Source organism: Pelodiscus sinensis, chromosome 5 (assembly GCF_052426305.1).
Source record: "Pelodiscus sinensis isolate ZL-2025 chromosome 5, ASM5242630v1, whole genome shotgun sequence".
Lineage (NCBI taxonomy): Eukaryota > Metazoa > Chordata > Testudines > Trionychidae > Pelodiscus > Pelodiscus sinensis.
The window spans coordinates 106,577,321-106,596,595 of NC_143056.1; the positions used below are offsets into that span (position 1 = coordinate 106,577,321).

At 42.4% G+C, this 19,275-nt stretch overlaps 1 protein-coding gene across 6 annotated transcripts in view; it reads left to right on the forward strand.

Moving 5' to 3' along the window:
- The window catches only part of SBF2 (SET binding factor 2), a 639,223-nt gene that overhangs the window by 254,802 nt on the left and 365,146 nt on the right, over positions 1-19,275 (forward strand). The window lies entirely within an intron of this gene.

Sequence of the window (19,275 nt, forward strand, 5' to 3'; positions counted from 1 at the left end):
CACAGTCTGAAGAGCTAGCATTGGAATGCAAAAATGTGGAGTAGATCAGTGGTTGAAAACCTGAACTAGATCAGCAGGGGAGCTTTGGGTCATCTGGGGTTCAAACATTAAATGAAACAAGACCAATGAAAAGCTCCAGATTTTCTTTCTTCCCCACTGCTCTTTCTCTTCCTCTTTTCATTCAAGTGGATTCCACTGAGATTTTTGTGTCATGGCCATTTTCATGGTGTTTGAGCACTTTCCAGAGTAAAGAATAGTAAACATGGATACTAGTGCCTCCATGTGAGATTTCCCTTCCTTTCCTCCCTGACAGAGAGACTAGTTTCATATGTATTTTTTTTCAAATGTGTATGTGTGTGTGTGTATGTATATAATATGTTGTGGGTATGTGCATGCATTCTTGTTTATAGGCTTCCTTGCTTGCTCTTCTTAGTGAGAAGGCAAGACTAAAGAGGTAAGTTTTAAATCAGGAAGTAGTAAAGTATATTGTTCTAAATTCCTGCAGGCGTGAAATCCTCTGAGTCTTCCTTGTTTTTTCATTTTGTGTATCTGACCCCTCTCTTTGTCCTTTCCCTTTCACTCCCAATTTCCATAGCAAGAGGACTTCTTCCAACCCCAAATACAGTATTTAAAATACTTTCATATTTTTCTTTGCCCATAAGCTGTAGGTATGATCTTAATTTGAACAACTGTTTTTTATTCGTTTCAATTGCAGGAAGGCTGTAGCAAATCACATATATTTTATTCTGATAAACTAGATTAGTTATTGGATTCTTAGGCATCAAGTAAACTTTTCAAGTTGTTAGTATGAGTAAAAAATTATGGTCCCATGAAATACAACTGAATTTAGACTGAACAGATTCTGCTATATCTTACTATTATGTGGGGCTGTTTAATTCTTTAACTCTGCCTGCTTTGCCTATCACTGACTTACACTCTCAAATATATAGTTGATGTATCTGTCATTATTACTGTTCAAGAACTCCTCCTAAATGGTAAGAGCTAGGACCATCAAATTTGGTATGCAGCTTCCTCTTACCATGACTTAAAGCAAGGTAATGGTTTGGTTGTGCCAGGAAAATGGGATGTGTCTGGAGTGGGATTGGTTCTCATAAAGCACAAAGGGAGAGCTGTGCTATTTAATGACCACATGGGGACAGCAGGAGATATGGGATGGAAAGCCGGAACAGTTATACTGCATAATGACCACCGGAGACAGCAGGGTGGATAATGGCTATCTACTATATATTTGAAAGATTCTGTATGTCTCTGTGTGTACCTCAGCTGGGCACACACTACCCTGGCTGAGCCTGCTGGAGCAGCAGTGCAGAGATGCTGGGGTAGTCCTCTCCCCCTGAGAAAGCCTACATACTGAACCTCTCATCCTTAGCCCCACCCTAGAGCAATGATTTTTAAATGAAGAAAAACAAAAAATTATTGAATTAAGGACCTGAGCAACTCCGGGTAGCTCTTCTAATTAGACTATGTTTTAAGATGACACTGAGTATTGACTTCAGTTTCTAACGTTAAAGATTTTGGCTATGCTGATAACATTTTGGCTATGTCTAGACTATATTCCTCTTTCAAAAGAGGAATGTAAATGGAGCAAATCAAAAGAGCAAATGAAGCACAGATTAAATATCCCATTCTTCATTTGCATATTCGTGTCCAAGCGCTTTTTCAAAAAAGGTTTTTTTGAAAGTGAAAGCGCAGTCTAGACAGGGTTCTTTTGGGAAAAAAAAACCTTTTTTGAAAGAACCCGTGTTCCGGAAAAAATGAGTACGAGTTCTTTCGAAAAAGGATTTTTTTCCCCCGAAAGAACCCCATCTAGACTGCGCTTTCACTTTCGAGAAACCCTTTTTTGAAAAAGCTCTTGGATGCGAATATGTAAATAAAGCATGGGATATTTAAATCCACGCTTCATTTGCACTTTCGATTTGCTTCATTTACATTCCTCTTTTGAAAGAGGAATGTAGTTAAGACATGGCGTTTGCGATTAATGGCAGAAAGAATATTTAATTAGCTTGGCTGACTGCTCAAGCTAATTTGTTGGTAGTGTGCTTCCAAATGAACATATCAATTAAAGAACAAAGCTTTATATCCCAGGGCTAACTTAGAATGAATTAGTGTTGGATGATGAGAGAGAGTTTAAGATGTTGTGTGTTTCACTGTTACATTTTCATGGCTATCTGACCTGTTGCTTACACTCCATTACTATCATCTACCAAATGAGCAACTCATCTGTCATTCTTTCTATTCAGATTAGTTTTGGCAGCGGGAGACTTTACATAGTTTTAAGAGAGGCCCTCATTGTTGAAGCCCAACCTCAAGCTTCAAATGAAATTAAATTGATTGATTTTTATGTATTTAGATTTATAAAAATAATATACTTATCGTTCTTATACTATAACAGGGTTTAAAGAAAACTAGATCAATTCATGGAGGTTAAGTCCATTAATAGCTATTAGCTAGGACGGGTAAGGAATGGTGTCCTTCGCCTCTGTTTGTCAGAAGGGTGGAGATGGATGGCAGGAAAGAAATTGCTTGATCATTACCTGTTTGGTTCATTCCCTCGGGGGCACCTGGCATTGACCAAATGAAAGATCTCTAAATATCCTGGTGAAGCTATTTCAATAGTAAGATATGTTCAGTAAAATGTTTTTGTTAGCATAGTCAATTTCCCATTATCTTCCTAGGTGCACTGGAAGACAAACTGCTAATAAAATTAATTTAATTGGATACATTCATTCATTTCAGGTTTTTTTCTGTATAAGATTATTAGGTTCAGCAGCAGCCTACTGTGATATTTATATGAGGGGTAGGTGACAGCTGAGCAATAAGAAAGCTATCTGGACATTAAAACCTCTCAGCTATTGGTTCCTTTTTGATCTCCAGATACAGTGGAAATCAGATATTTAGCAGTGTTTCTGCTCACTATTACTTTGGCAAACAAAAAAACAACCAAAAATAACCATTCTGGGAAACCAGCGATATTAACAATAATTTCTACTTTTCTTGCCATGTAAATTGGCATTTAAAATTGACGTTTTACTGTGGATCAAGATGTATATTCTAAACTAAACAACTTGTATTAGAGGAAAAAGATCATTGCAGAATTTTCTGTATTTAGCCTTCTGTCTGTACCACAAGGTTACTCCTTGGCTTATATGGTATGCTGAATACACAATGGAGGGTTGCAACATAGCTTAGAAGTGCTGCACATCACGAGTTGTTTAACTGGGGCTCTAGGTACTGAATGTATTTATAGATTTCCAGTGTTTGCAAACAATCCCTTTAATGTCACCATAGATAGCTTGGCACACCCATTAAAGTTTATGTGCTGTATGAATGGTTTTATTCTGTCCATTTGTTGAATTAGCAGACTTAACATTTTCTAAGGGGAGACATGTCATTGCCATATGGTTGTGTATGAACCCTGCATTATACTGTAAATGCCAGTCTCTTGACCTATAAGAATATGCTTACTTGGTTAAAAATAAACTATAGAAAGGGTTAAAAGTATCTTTTTGTTGTTTGTTCTTCTGAAATCCTCTCTACTCTAACTCCAAATTCAGTATTAGTATCTCATTAAGATACTTGTTTTGTAATTAAGCGCAGTAAACACTGCATAGTGGGCTTTGCATATCATCATAAATATATAGATTTTTTTTTAAGGCCAAAAGGGGCTCTTACTATCTAATCTGAATGCATGAAGAACACAGTCTATAGAATCTTACCCAACAATTTTAGCATCAAGCTCATTACTTCTGTCCTGATTATAGTTCTATAATGTATAGAGAAAGATACTCAGTCTTGATTTCTGCTACAAGTTGCAAAAAATCCTGCCCATCCTTGAATAATCAGTTCCTACAGTTAATTATGTTCATTGTTAAAAATGTGTGGTTGTTCTTTGAGTGCTTCTTCATGTCAGTCCCAATCAGGTGTGTGCACACACGTGCATGATAGCTAGATTTTTCCATTGGATTGGCCTGGGTACCCCTAGAGTCATGCCTTCATGGCACTTAATATAGAGTCCTGATAATTTGACACTTCCTCAGTTCCTTCTTACCACCAGTGATGGTTATCTGCAACTTCCCATACCTCTTGTTTCAGTAAGTGCCTCTATCTTGTCATTTGTATATAGTTCATCTTTAGTTAAAAAAAAGCAAGCAAATGGTCTGGTAGCACTTTATAGACAAACAAATTATTATATACCATCTACATGTTTTGTTAGTCTATAACAGTGTTTCCCAATTTTATCTGGCCACGGAACCCTTTTAAACTCGAAAGAATTTTGCGGAACCCCTAATAACAGTCTTATATATGGACATCAGTGCTGAGTAGTGACATCATTGTCCCCACTCTCTGGCTAAGCTGGCATTACACTGGAGCACTTATTGTGACAAACACAAATGAAAATAGTTTTCAATAAAATTAATAAATGCTTAAATATCATTTTTTATCACAAAATGTTATTGTAATGGAATTTTCTCACTGAACCCTTATTTTTACTTTGAGGAACCCCGGGGTTCCGCGGAACACCATTTGGGAAACACTGGTCTATAAAGTGCTACCGGACCATTTGCTTGCTGTTTTTTTCTGTAACAGACTAACTCGGCTACCCCCTGAAGCTCCATCTTTAGTTAGTTATATTTACTTAATAGTAGTTTATAGTTAGTAACCCTAACATTCCAATTTCCTGGAGCTTTGGTATGCCGCTGTCCCTGGGGTTTAAGAACTGTGGGGACTGCATGAAGTACATGCCAAAGAGTGATCCTCACAACTCTTCTTTAAGATGCCCAGGGAAGGTCCCCAAAAGGACCATTGTAAAATCTACTGCAAGTTTCATCCCCAAACTCTTAAAGAAAGTGAAAAATGACTAAACAATCTCCTTTTGAAGGCAGCTCTTCTCCCCCATCACACCCATGGTCAGAGGACCCCACAACAGTATATCCTTGGTGGCACAAAACATCTCAGCTTTATTATTTTGGGAAACAGTGCCAAGAAAGGATGCTTGGTAATGCCCAGATCCTCCCAAGGCAAATAGATGGATAGGTACTCGTCTCAATGGTGCCTCAGAGGAAAAAAAGGCTGGAGAGGGATCATTCTTCCATGACCAAAGCCAAGGAGCTAATGAGTGTGAGACCCCAGTTGGACCACAGCACCAGATCCTTTGGCAGGGCAGTGTCGACTCTTGTCTAGGAAAACAGTTGAGTCCAGACTCACCACACTTGCTAGACCCTAGGGGCCAGTGGCTGCTCTTTCCCTGGACCCCAGAGACTTTGAGATGGCTCATGATCTGCTGCAGCTCCGGCACTGTTCTCATCCCCTCAATTGGAGGAGACCCCAACACTGTTGGTACCAGCTTGCCCTCAGATACAGCAAATAGGGAAGCCAGCAAAGCACTCTTCTTCTACAAGGCACCCTCTAGCACCAACATCATGGGAGAGAGAGCCCGATTGGTCCCCAAGCTCACAAGAGGCAATGCTCCAAAGTAATGCCCGATGGTCTTGCTTTTTGGAGACATCAAAGTCAGAGTCTGATACCTATTGATACAATAAGAGCAGGGGGGTCCAAGTAGCAGTGGGAGAGATGGGCTTACCAGAATGTCTACCATAGTGACTAATCTTCAGAATAATTCTTCTGGATTCCCTGGGCCTTCCACCAGAACCAGAGAATCAGCCAGGGGTCCTGCTTGTAAGCAACTTGAGTAGTTCCAGTCACCTTTATTCTGCCTTTGGACAAGCGACCAGCTACAGAACTACCTTCTGCTACATTGAGAGCATCAGCAGCAGCACTGTCTCCGGCATGTAAGATTGTGCACACCCACAAGATCCTGTGGCAGACTCTAGCTTCGTTGTCATCCACTTCCAAATGTAACCAGCAATGCTATATTGAGCCTTTTATGGGCTATAAATACTTATATTGTCACCCTAGTAAGCCTAGTGCAAGGGCTCAGGGCTGCAGAGAGGCCCCTTCCCAAGTCACAAAACTACCACAGCTGTGGGTGGGGCATCCAGCTCCAGCATGGAGCAGCAAGGCTTCCATAGGCCCTCCCCCCAAAATAGAGAGGCTTTGCCCAAAAAGACTTGGCCTTTTTGGGAGAAAGGTCTCTTCTACAGGTAGATTAAGGCTAGGGATTTCAAACCAGGAGTCAATTGCCAATAGGTACTCATAACACCTGTGTGACAGTGGCAAAGTCTGCAGAGTTGTTCACTCTACATTTCTGTGCTGAGTTTACTGGGTTGGTCGAAGAAGGTAGGCTAGTCTTCTGAGCTTCCCTCTAGGCTGCCTTGGATGGTGATATACTGCCCTCGACTTGAAGGATGCATACTTTCACATATCAATAACTCAGTGCCACAGAAAATACCTCATGTTTGTGAGGAACAAAACCTACTTCAGTTCTTAGTCCTCCTGTTTGACCAGTTAGCAGCAATTCAAATGTTCACAAAATGCATGGCAGTTGTGGCTTCTCTCCTGCATAAGTGGCAGGTAGAGGTGTTCTCATATCTTGATGACTGGCTGATAAAGGGCCAATCCAATAGGAAAGTGTAAATTTAAGTTGTTTTGTAAGAGTGTCTTTCAACAAACTGGGCCTTCTGTGGAATAAAGAGAAATCAACACTGGCCACAGTTCAGAGGATAGAGAGGGTAGGAACTCAACACTCCTCCTGGAAGTGAAATTTTGAAATTTCAAGCCCTTGGTGACATCATTTAAGGTCTCAGGCAGGTCCTCATTAAAACAGGAAGGATTTATCTGAAATTTATGGAACACATATCTGCTTGTACCTACATAGTACAGCATTCTAGACTTAGACTTTGACCTCTTCTGTCATGGCTAGCTCAGTGTACGGACCAGTACCAGCCAGCTTGAACAGGATCGTGACACAGTTTTGTCCAGTATTTGACTCCTTGCTCTGGTGACTCACCCCATAGATATTATGTGCACTGGTCCCCTTCACCAGCCCTTAGTTATCTTTTTCATTAGTGTAGCTAATGACTGGAAGATAGCTAATGTGATGCCAATATTTTAAAAGGGCTCTAGAGGTGATCCTGGCAATTACAGATCAGTAAGTCTAATGTCAGTACTGGGCAAATTAGTTGAAACTATAGCAAAGAATAAAATTGTCAGACACATAGATGAACATAATTTGTTGGGGGAAAGTCAGCATGGTGTCTATAAAGGGAAATCATGCCTTACTAATTTATTAGAGTTCTTTGAGACAGTCAACAAGCATGTGGACAAGTGGGATCCGGTAGATATAGTGTACTTAGATTTCCAGAAAGCCCTTGACAAAGTCCCTCACCAAGGCTCTTAAGTAACATAAGTTGTCGTGGGATAAAAGGGAAGGTCCTCTCATGGATTGATAAGTGACTAAAAGACAGGAAACAAAGGGTAGGAATAAATAGTAAGTTTTCAGATGAATATAGGTAACTAATGGTGTCCCCCAAGGGTCTGTACTGAGACTAATCCTATTCAACATATTTATAAATGATCTGGAGAAGGGCGTAAACAGTGAGGGAAGAACATTTGCAAATGATACTAAGCTGATCAAGATAGTTAAGACCAAAGCAGACTGTGAAGAGCTTCAAAAAGGTCTCACCAAACTAAGTGATTGGGCAACAAAATGACAAATGAAATTTAATGTTGCTAAATGTAATGTACATTGGAAAAAATAATCCTAACCCCAATACGATGGGGGCTAATTTAGCTATAACAGTTTGAGAGAGATCTTGGAGTCATTGTGGCTAGTTCTCTGAAAACATCCACTCAATGTGCAGCAACAGTCAAAAAAGCAAACAATGTTAGAAATCATTTAAAAAGGGATGGAGAATAAAACGGAGAATATCTTATTGCCGCTATATCAAACCATGGTATGCCTGCATCTTGAATACTGCGTATAGATATGGTCACCTCATCTCAAAAAAGTTATATTGGCATTTGAAAAGGTTCAGAAAAGGGCAACAAACATCATTAGGGGTTTGGAATGTGTCCCATATAAAGAGAGATTAAAAAGACTTGGACTTTTCATCTTAGAAAAGAGGAGACTAAGGCAGGGAGTGGGGGAGGGAGAGAATATGATAGAAGTTTATAAAATCATGACTGATGTGGAATAAGTGACTAATGAAAAGTTATTTACTTGTTCCTATAATCTAAGAACTAAGGGTCACCAAATGAAATTAATAGGTAGCAGGTTTAAAACAAAAGGAAGTTTTTCTTCACACAGTGCACTATTGTCCTATGGAATTCCTTGCCAGAGGAGGTTGTGAAGACCGGCACTTTATCAGGGTTCAAACAAGAACTAGATAAATTCACAGAGGTTAGGTCCATCAATGTCTATTAGCCGGGATGGATTGGAATGGTGTCTCTAGCCTCTGTCAGAAGCTGGGAATGGGTGATGGGAGAGGGATTGCTTGATGATTCCCTGTTCTGTTCACTCCCTTGAGGGCATCTGGCATTGGCCACTGTTGTCAGACAGGATACAGGGCTAGGTGGACGTTTGGTCTGACCTAGTATGGCTGTTCTTATGTTCCGGTGGGGTATCTCAGCAAATGGTTCCATGGCCATGAGTGGTCCCTTTGCCCAGACATTACAAACTCAATTCCGCATCAGTGTTGCTTTCCTCAGAGTAACAGCCCCCTGATTTTTTTTGGTTAGAAATCATGGTAATCCATATAAGCTTCCATGCCCTTTTGCCATTAGGTCACGGTAAACACACGTAAATTATCTTTTTTTCTAATTGTGTGGCAGACCACCTCTTAGGGTGGTCAGAATTTTTTGATCTGAAACCTAAAACTAGTTTTGGCTGGTTAGATTAGTTGTTAGAATACATTTTTATTTGAAAGAAACTAATTCATAATTGTCAAACTATGTTTAAACAAGTCCTCTTGCACTTGAAATTTGTCATCCATTGTTGGTGTAAAAAGAATACAAAGTGAGAATGAGTTTACCTTTATGGAATGCGTGACCAGAGATGAAAGAAAAGATTGTAGCATTATATCTTTTTGTCAAGTTGTGGATCATTACTTTTTACACTCTGATATAAGATGCACAAGTGGACTGATAAAAATGTCTGCACTGCTTACATCTTTCTTAAATCAGTGTGCTGCAGTCCAGCAGATGGCAGTAGGTTTTTTTTCTATGGCAGGTGTTTGTACCCTAGGGCCAATCTATTTGGCATATGAAATACATATTTTTTTGGAATTTGAATCTTTTCTGACAGAAATAGAAATTGTTCTTCTGTTGTAAAAACCCAGAATTGATCATTTGTTTCAGCTTTAGTATGGAAAAAGAATTGCTATTGTTTTTTCTTCTCTGTAGCTACGCATTAATTCTTGGTTCTTATTTTTTGTTTCATTGAGGACAGTGGCAAAAATCCTATAAATTTCAGTAGTAGTAGGATTGTTGAAGTACAGAGATTTCCCCTGTTTATTACATCCATGTTCAACAGCTGCTGGTTTCCATTTATGGTCATCACTTGTTTTCCATCGTGTCATTTCATATCAAGAATAAGACACTTCTGCAATGTAAACAACAAAAGATGATCATGGTTTTGTTTAAAAATGGGACAGATAGCAATTTTGAAGAGAGACTACTACTTCAAAGCATTTTTACTAGTCCAAACGTGGCATTACTTGCCAGATGAGCCATCTTTGAACACTGAGACAAAACATATATCTGTTATAAATAATCTGTAATGTTCTTTAGGGTATAATCAATTCTCAAAATGTATCTTCATAAGATGAATGGTCTGAAATATTTGTGCAAGGAGATTCTTCTCCCCTTCCCAGTCTCTTGACTGCTCCAGAAAATGGCTGCACTGTACCTTAAGTAGTTCTAGAAGAGTGGTTCTACTTACTGGATAGAGATTCCTAAAGAGAGAGAAACTGGCCCTAGAGTTTGCGATGAGCATCTACATTATTTTTAACTTTGATTAAGAGGAAGTGTAGGGTTCTTAGAAGATGTTCCAAGGTATCTGAACTGTGATAAATCATGTACACATACAGGGGGCAGAATCCCCTGGGATGTTAACATGAAGGGGAAAGGAGTCCAGGACAGCTGGCAGTATTTTAAAGAAGCCTTATTGAAGGCAAAGAAAGAAACCATCCCGACGCGTAGCAAGAGAGGCAAACATGGTAGGAGACCGGACTGGCTTACAGGGGAAATCCTTGGTGAACTTAAGCACAAAAAGGAAGCTTACAAAGAGTGGAAACTTGGACAAATGACCAGGGAGGAGTTTAAAGGTATAGCTCGAGAATGCCGGGGAGTTATCAGGAAGGCGAAAGCACAAATGGAATTGCGACTGGCTAAGGATGTGAAGGATAACAAGAAAGGTTTCTACAGGCATGTTAACAAGAAGAAGGTGATCAGAGAGGGTGTGCGGCCCCTAATGGGTGAAGGAGGTAACCTAGTGACAGATGATGTGGGGAAAGCTGAAGTACTCAATGCTTTCTTTGCCTCTGTATTCACGCACAAGGTCGGCTCCTGGACTTCTGCGCTAAGTGACGCAAGATGGGATGAAGATGGACAGTCTGTGGTGGGTAAAGAACAGGTTAGGAACTATTTAGAAAAGCTAAACGTACATAAATCCATGGGTCCGGACTTAATGCATCCGAGGGTACTGAGGGAGTTGGCAAATGTCATTGTGGAGCCTTTGGCTATTATCTTTGAAAAGTCGTGGAGATCGGGAGAAATCCCGGATGACTGGAAAAAGGCAAATGTAGTGCCCATCTTCAAAAAAGGGAAGAAGGATGATCCAGGGAACTATAGACCAGTCAGTCTTACCTCGGTTCCTGGAAAAATCATGGAAGGGATCCTTAAGGAATCCATATTGAGGCACTTGGATGAGAGGAAAGTGATTAGGAATAGTCAGCATGGATTCACAAAGGGAAAGTCGTGCCTGACCAATCTGATTAGCTTCTATGATGAGGTAACTGGCTCGGTGGACATGGGGAAGTCAGTGGATGTTATATACCTTGACTTTAGCAAGGCTTTTGATACGGTCTCCCACAATATTCTTGCCAGCAAGTTAAGGGATTGTGGATTGGATAAATGGACGGGAAGATGGATAGAAAGATGGCTAGAAGGCCAGGCCCACCAGGTAGTGATCAATGGCTCAATGTCAGGATGGCGGTCGGTTTCTAGCGGAGTGCCCCAAGGTTCGGTTCTAGGACCGGTTTTGTTCAATATCTTTATTAATGATCTCGATGAGGGGATGGATTGCACCCTCAGCAAGTTTGCGGATGACACTAAGCTGGGGGGAGAGGTAGATACCCTTAAGGACAGAGATAGGGTACAGAATGACTTAGACAAATTGGAGGATTGGGCCACAAGAAATCTGATGAGGTTCAACAAGGACAAGTGTAGAGTCCTGCACTTGGGACGGAAGAATCCCAAGCATAGTTACAAGCTGGGGACCAACCGGTTAAGTAGTAGTTCTGCAGAAAAGGACCTGGGGGTTACAGTGGATGAGAAGCTAGATATGAGTCAACAGTGTGCCCTTGTAGCCAGGAAGGCTAATGGCATATTAGGTTACATTAAGAGGAGCATTGCCAGCAGATCCAGAGATGTCATCATTCCCCTTCATTCGGTTTTGGTTAGGCCGCGTCTGGAGTATCGTGTCCAGTTCTGGGCCCCCCACTACAAAAAGGATGTGGACGCATTGGAGAGGGTCCAGCAGAGGGCAACCAAAATGATTAGGGGGCTGGAGCATATGACTTATGAGGAGAGGCTGAGGGACTTGGGTCTGTTTAGTCTGCAGAAGCGAAGAGTGAGGGGGGATTTGATAGCAGCCTTCAACTTCCTGAAGGGAGGTTCCAAAGAGGATGGAGAGAGGCTGTTCTCAGTAGTGACAGATGGCAGAACAAGGAGCAATGGTCTCAAGTTGTGGTGGGAGAGGTCCAGGTTGGATATTAGGAAAAACTATTTCACTAGGAGGGTGGTGAAGCACTGGAATGGGTTACCTAGGGAAGTAGTGGAGTCTCCATCCCTAGGGGTGTTTAAGTGTCGGCTTGACAAAGCCCTGGCTGGGTTGATTTAGTTGGAATTGGTCCTGCCTAGAGCAGGGGGCTGGACTTGATGACCTTCTGAGGTCTCTTCCAGTTCTATGATTCTATGTTTTCAGTCTTTTGTTCAGTCCTTGTATATTGAATCAAAATAAATTCTACCAATTGTGCAACTCTCCCTTCAATAAGAAAAAAATTGTTTTCCAATTAATGCATTTATAAAATTAGCCCAGGAGATTTAGTGGTATTGTTATTTACTGTTTGTATTTCGGTGTCGGCTTTAGTTTAGAGAAGCCATACATTATGAATTAAAGTAACAAAATGGAAGTGATTGCATTCCTACCATCTAAGGGAATTTCTAACCAGAATCCTTCCTTGTAGGAAAGTGATAACTGAATGCATTGCAAGGGTGATGATATCTATATTTTTTAGAAACTTGCCAGCAGTGAAAAGCGGCTGTTTCATGCTGTTAGAGCTAAAGGAAGTAGCCTCCCTCCTTCTATAATTAAGGAGATATTGTGATTGCTTCATAGAAGAATGTTATGTCAAAGGCAAAAGAAAGCCATTACAATATTTGGAGGGGGGTCATGAAAAATTGGAAAGACAGTTCATTTTTTACAGTTTATAATATGTCAGATAACAAATTTGTGTAAGAATGTGAAGAATGCAATGAATGAAGTCTTTTGTTATAATAGGCACGATCAAAACCAATCTTTGTGAATTAACAATACTTATTATTTTTTACTGCATCGGGTTTTTTATTTTTAGTGTGGTTATGTGTAAAATGTGCTGAGTAATTGGTCATGAGGTTTACCTAAGTGATCTATTTCTTCAACAGAAATTCATCATTCTGTAAATTAATAAAGCTTTTTTTGCAAATCCCAGCTGGTTTTCTTGTGAAGAAATTCCTATAGTTCCTAGATACTCTGGGGATAGTAGTGAACAACAATGTGGTTTTCAACTGCAAAATGAATTGAAACTTTGAGATTATACGTCTATTTTTGTTTCAATATGAAGAAGACTGCAAAAATTGCATGAGTTACAACACACAGTAGTATTGCTGTATATAGAAGAGGTTTAGTAGTATATAAAAACAAAAAATCCAAGCTATTTTAACTAATAAACCATTTTTATCAGATTCTAAAAGCTCCATTTTGTTTAGACTGTCTTACAGATGTACACAGGGAGCATTAATGTGAAATACTGTTCTATTAAAATGTATGACTATGACAACGTGATTTGATAAAGCACAGTACATTTCAAGTTTATAAATATTTTTAGTGATTTTTTTTAAATACTTTGATAGAGTGTAATGGCTCAGACTGCATACCTTTACATCTAAGTCAAATGTTACCTATAACAGTAGAAACTTATTTAAATAGTATTTTACATAAAATAAAAAAGTTGTTTTATTTATTTTTCTGGTTTACAAAAATACATCCACTTCTCATGTGTCTGGGTGCATGTACGGTTTAAAAAAAGCAACCAAATTAGTTAATCAGTGCCAATCAAACATGCATTATATTACACTAAATACCTGCTTTAACCTATTGAGGTAAACGTCTTAGAAAATGGAGTTACATTTTTGACCGTCAGAGCACAAACTTCTAGGCCTGGTCGACATTAGTATCGTAGTCTGAAATTATTTCCCCAAATTTGAATTTGTAAGCGGTGCATCCACACTCCCAATCCTGACCAAGTGGGTCTTTGCCCACGAAAGCTTATGCTCCAACACTTCGGTTAGTCTATAAGGTGCCACAGGACTCCTCACCACTACCAAACCTGTTATTTCGGAATAATGGGCTGCAGAATTTGAACTCTGTACTGCTTTTCATCAGGAATAATGCTAATTCTGAACTTGTAAGTCCAAAATAAGGTTAGTGTGCACACACTAATTGGCTTTCAGAGGCCTCCCACAGCTGTCAGCTCTGACCACTCTGGCCACACCTGGTGTCTCCACTTCTCTCTTCCTCCCATGGAGTTCTAAATGTCCCGGGAAAAGGAGAAGGGCCTGTCCCACATACCTAGCTTCGCGAGACTTATGTAAGCAAGCACCACTGTGAGACATGAGTGCCCCTAACGCTCCTTTGGACCTTCCTACAGCTGCCAGCACTTCTGCTGCTTCCACGGCCTCCACTGCCTGGACTGGCACAGAGATTGTGGCCCTCATCAAGGTGAGGGGGGAGGAGTCTAACCTCCAGGATCTCTGGACTCAGAAGAGGCACACCAACATCTACAGCAGGATTGCCATCAGCCTAGCAGAGAGAGGCCACAGCAGGAACCTGGAGCAGTGCAGGCTCAGATTTAAAGAGCTATGCCAGGCCTACCAGAAGGCCAGGGAATAGAGCGAATGCTCTGGGGTGGCACCTCATACCTGCCACGGGGTTGGTCACCTCCCCCACCCTAGTCATCGAGTCCAGCCAAGACGCGCCTGGTATAAACCTGCAGGAGGGCATGATGGCGAAAGAGGATGATGATGTGGAGGAAGAGGCCAGCCAGGCAACGATACCCAAGAGCCAGGAGCTGCTCCTCACTTTGGAGCCAGTCGTGTCCCTCCCCGCCCCCAACCGCCTTACTTCTCTCGGCCTTCTGACAACCCCCGGGAGGGCACTTCAGGTGAGTTCTCTAACTTTCTCTATCTACAAATGGGGTCAGGTGCTGGACTGTGAGGGGCTGCATGATCGTCTCTAAGCCTATTCAGCCTGGGAATTGCAGAACAGCTTGTTTGCAGGTCTGCAGATGGAGTGCCAATCTGGAGTACTCAGCTCCATGACGCTCTCACACAGGAACCCCTTGATCCTTCTCACAAGATTCCTGGAGAGGCCTGCCTTACTCTGGACTTTGTGGTAGGACACCATCCTACACCCAGCCACCAGTAAGTAGTGTGGGGTCATGCAGCCACACAGCAGTGCTGCATACGGCACAGTGTCATGCCCATATTCTGACAGCATTTGCTCCTTATCAAATGTAGTGATGAAGAGAAGACTGATATCATGCATGGGAACCTACTAGGAACAAGAAGAGGAGGAGATCCTACTAGCACTCTCTCTGGCAAGTGGCGTCTGCTGCTCACACACACCTCTCCCAACTCCCCACTCCTACTCCTCAAGCAGGCAGGAATAGAAGTTCTCTCCCTGCAGGATGCCGCAAGTACCGGACCTGGTGTGTGTGGTACACAGTAGGAAGCTAAGCCATTCCATGCCCCCTTCTCACCCACAGTCTCCTGGCCTGGCCTGCGTCTTCCCATATTTACTTGTGTCTGGGCTATGGGTGTAGCGATGCTCTCCTGGGATGTCTGTGCATCTACTGGAAAATGCTTGCTTTCTAGGCAGCATATGGCCTTGCTCAAGACACATTACCATCGTCTGAACTGAGGCCTTCGGTGTCAGCTCAAAGATTAGGACTAGGCTTCATGCATAATGTCTCCTGGGATGACTGCCATTGTCACTTTTCTTCACAGCTGGGACAGCTGCAAGCTGGATGCATCCCCCACCTCCCACTGTATCTACCCACCTGAGTGGGATCCACAGGCAGAAAAGAACCCAGGACAAGCTCATGAGGGAGCAGATGGTCTGCCTAAAGTCATTTGTGCAAGGACTCAAGGCAAAGTACCAGGAGAAAATTGCTGAAAGAGAGGAGTGACGGACTGACCAGGCTGACGGGGAGGAGAGAAAGGCCTCCTAGGAAGAGCTGGCATGCCAGCATGAGGACATGTTCTCACCCTCACCTCAGTTAAGGAATGCATGGTGGCGTGCATGGAGCGAGCCACCTTCCCACCCACCTGATGGGGCCTCTGGGGCCCCACAACATGGGGGCCCCCAAGGGTAACTGGAGCCCGCAGACCACCTGACGGCAGGTGCTGATCCCAGTCCCATTCTTGAGCTCCTCTTCCCCATTTCAGATTCTTTTCCCAGTCTTCTCCCCTTTTGTATGTCTCCTGAATAAAGATTACTGTTTTTTCAAGAACAATCTTGTCATAACCATGAGGGCTGACCAGCAACCTAGTGACTAAAGGGTTAATTATATCTCCTGTCCCTAGCCAGGTATCTGGTCAGCCAATAACAATGCAGGTAGGGATTTCAAACTGAGACAAAGGAATTTTTAACTTTTCCCTCCTTTGTCTGAGGAGAACAGTTTCTTCCAAGTAACAGGGAGATGGGAGGCCTGTCTCTCTCCAAGGATGGACTCAAGGTGTAAGTAGGAAAAAGTTTAGCTAGTCCGTCAGGTTTTATTATTTTCTGGTTTTGGAATTGGAACTGAGGTCTGTGCTGTTAAAAATGTTTTTCTTTCCTTAAAAGTGTTTCTCTTTCTCTCTTTCTCTCTCTCTCTCGTAATGAAGCTTTCTAACTCAGGGAATTTTCTCTGAGTATATCAGTTGATGGCTCTTACCTTCTAGCCACCTCAGTTATGCTTGCAATGGTAGTTTGGTTTTGATAATAAAAGTTTGTTTTCTTTTTCTTATTAACTGGTATTGGTTCATTTTGTGTCCTGGGAGGTCTGTCTGTTTCTCTGATTAAGGAGTCAGCTACCACAGACTGCAGCTTGTTTTCTCTTTTCTTTTTCAAGCTCTTTGGTTTTAGGGAGGAGGTTTTCCAAGTGACCTCTTCCCTGGTTTCTTTGAAATACTTGTGTGGTGGCAATGGATAGTCCCCAAAGTCCAGGTATTAGGGTTTTGGGGGGAAGTTTTTATACCAAAGCCTGTAGAGACAAGGCTTTGGGGAGCTCTTGCAGGCCCCCAAATACTGCATTTGTCGTGCCGGAGTGGGGAACAGCCTTGACAGATCTCTTTATTATTTACTCTGCAGGGAAGGGGAGGGGAGGGCAGGGTAGGGAACGGTGGGGGATGAAAGGAATACACAGGGAATGCAGGGGTTCCTGGTGAAGAGCCACAGGGGCAATCTCAGAACTGGCCTTGCATAAAACTGTGCTTCATTGCCCCTCTGATGAACACTGCCCCTTGCTGTGCTCTCCTTATTGCACTGGTATCTGGTTGCTATTGCTCCCTGGCCAGGTGTTCTGCCTCAGCCCTCCTCTCTGACCAAAAACTCTCCTTCTTTTCACACAAGTTGTGAAGCATATAACACGCTGCCACCACAAAGGGGATGGTGCGCTTGCTGAGTTCCAGACTGGTGATTAGACTCCTGAACCTCCCCTTTAAATGCCCAAACTTGCATTCCACCACCATTCTGCATCTGCCAACTCTGGTGTTGAACTCCTCCTTGCTGAGGTCCAGGCTGCCCATGTAGGGCTTCATGAGTCAAGGGAACAAGGGATAGGCTGCAATGCCCAGGATCACAATGGGCATGTCCACCTCCACAACTCTGATTGTGCAGTCTGGGGGAAAAAAGTGCTTACTTGCATCTTTTGGAAGAGGCAGGAGTTCTAAAAGATGAGGGCATCATGCACCTTTCCCAACCATCTGACATTGTTGATGAAGCATCCCTTGTGATCCATGAGCACCTGCAGCACCATGGAGACGTATCCTTTGCAATTGATGAACTCTGAGGCCCGGTGGTCAGGAACCAGGATGAGAATGTGTGTGTCTTCTATGACCCCGTCCTCCACTCACGCAGTTGGGGAAGCCCATATTGGCAAAGCCATCAGCAATGGTGTCCACATTGCCCAGAGTGACGACCCTCTGTAGCAGGATGTGGCTGAGGGCTAGGCTACTTGCACAAGCACAGCCCTGACTGGATTCCCTTCCTCCCCCCTTGAACTGGTTTCCAACTGACAAGCTTCTGGCATGACAAGCTTCCAGAGAGCAATGACCACACACTTCTGCATGAGGATGTCATATCTCAGTCAGGTGTCCTGTCACCTGAGGGTAGGGGCAAGCCACTTGCAGAGTTTGAGGAAGATGGCCTTGCACATGTGGAAGTTCTGCAGCCACCGCTGATTGTCCCATCCCTGCATGAAGATGCAGTCCTACCAGCCCAAGCATGTCTCCCTCTGCCAGAAGCGGCATTCCACTGTGACCAGGGGTTTGAGAGGTATGCACAGCAGCAGGAGCACCAGGACTGGGCTGAGTAGAGTCTGCAGACCATGCTGGGGTTCATGTGCCTCATCCTCATCCTGATCCTGCTGGAGCAACATGGGTTCTTTTGACATACTGTATCATGAGGCGCAGCACAACAGCCATGAGCATGACACTGCTTTGCAGCAGCTCTGGCTCCATGGTGGCAGTGCTGTAGCATCCATGTGGGCAACCAGAGCATGAGAAGGTATGTGCCCACTGCATCCCTTTTCTGTCCCGCGAGGGGGGAGGGAGTGGAGGAGTGCTTTGTGAGATGCAGGTGTGGAAAGGAGCCTTCGTAAGTAACCATTGCCGTTTGCTGGACCGAGCAGTCACAGGAAGTATCCTGCCACCCGGCGCGCTCCCGGAGTCTGAGGCAGGCTCTGTTATATGTGAAACTGTTTTGAAATAATTTTGATGCTTCCCCGTAGTGAGGATATGCAAGTTTGAATTTGTTAAATCAGGAATTCATAAGTCAAATTTAGTAATTTTGAAATAATTTCCCAGTGTAAACATGGCCCTAGCAATGGAGGAGAAGTGACTCCAGATAATTAAATCTAGGCTCTGTTAAGTTGTCTCTGTTATTTTGGAAAGTGAGGCAGATATGGTCTCTCAGGTAACTAAGATCCAAATGGCATGCTGCCCATTTTTCAGAATCAAAACCAGCACATTGAATTACACCTGCAGGCATGTAGTGAGCCGGTGAAGTGTTTGGATACTGACATAATGAGCTCCCTTTGGCTAGCTTCATTAAGTAGTTGATTTACAGTGCTCAGCAGTAAGTGTAGCTTCAAATGGTCATCAGATGTAATGCCATGTAGAGTGCATTGTCGGACTCTCATCTAGACATCATAAAAACGATTTACAATAACAAGGTACAAATTCTAGAGAACAGTTGAGCTAAGTAAGTATGAAAAGTTACTACATCCACTTATAGATGTATGAGAGACTCTCAGAGCACATACGAATCACCTATCAAAAACTGCAATCTCACTGAAAGGTATTAGTTGAACCACACGTAATCCCCTCCATTTTTGCAAGATCCTCAGTTAATTCAAGAAAACTTTGTGATGAGTGTCATCAGACTTCTGACAGACTAGAAGGAGTGAAACATACCTACTATATATGTTTAAAAACAAGAAGTAGTCATGTGGCACCTTGGAGACTAACAAAAATAAATATATTTTTAAAAAAACATATATTTTTGTTAGTCTCCAAGGTGCCATAGAACTGCCCATTGTTTTTAAAAGTTGTTTT